The sequence below is a fragment of the Chaetura pelagica genome, unplaced genomic scaffold, assembly GCF_000747805.2.
Source record: "Chaetura pelagica isolate M959 unplaced genomic scaffold, ChaPel_1.0 scaffold248, whole genome shotgun sequence".
NCBI lineage: Eukaryota > Metazoa > Chordata > Aves > Apodiformes > Apodidae > Chaetura > Chaetura pelagica.
The window spans coordinates 2,142,128-2,142,448 of record NW_009954309.1 but is presented as its reverse complement, the minus strand read 5'-3'; positions in this window follow the sequence as shown (position 1 = coordinate 2,142,448).

Below are 321 nucleotides of genomic sequence, written 5' to 3'. Positions count from 1 at the left end.
AAGAATTAAACCTGCAGCTGATGGTAACTACGTGCAGGGCCTTTTTGCCACTTCTTAACTGTCCCAAAGCAGCTTCTGAATGGGCTGGACAAGTTGTGAAGAGCAAAGGCTTAGCACAAGCAATGATTCCTTTCCCAAAACGTTCTTCTGCATTAAATGCAGTGAATCCAAAAGCTCAGGGCTGAGCTATCCAACAGGCTCGGCGGTGCTCCCTGACGTGCACAGCTGCTGCTGCCATTGAGGGCCCGATCCAGCCAGGGCCTGCCCTGCCCTGCCAGAGACACACTGAATCACAGAATCCTGGGGGTTGGAAGGGACCTG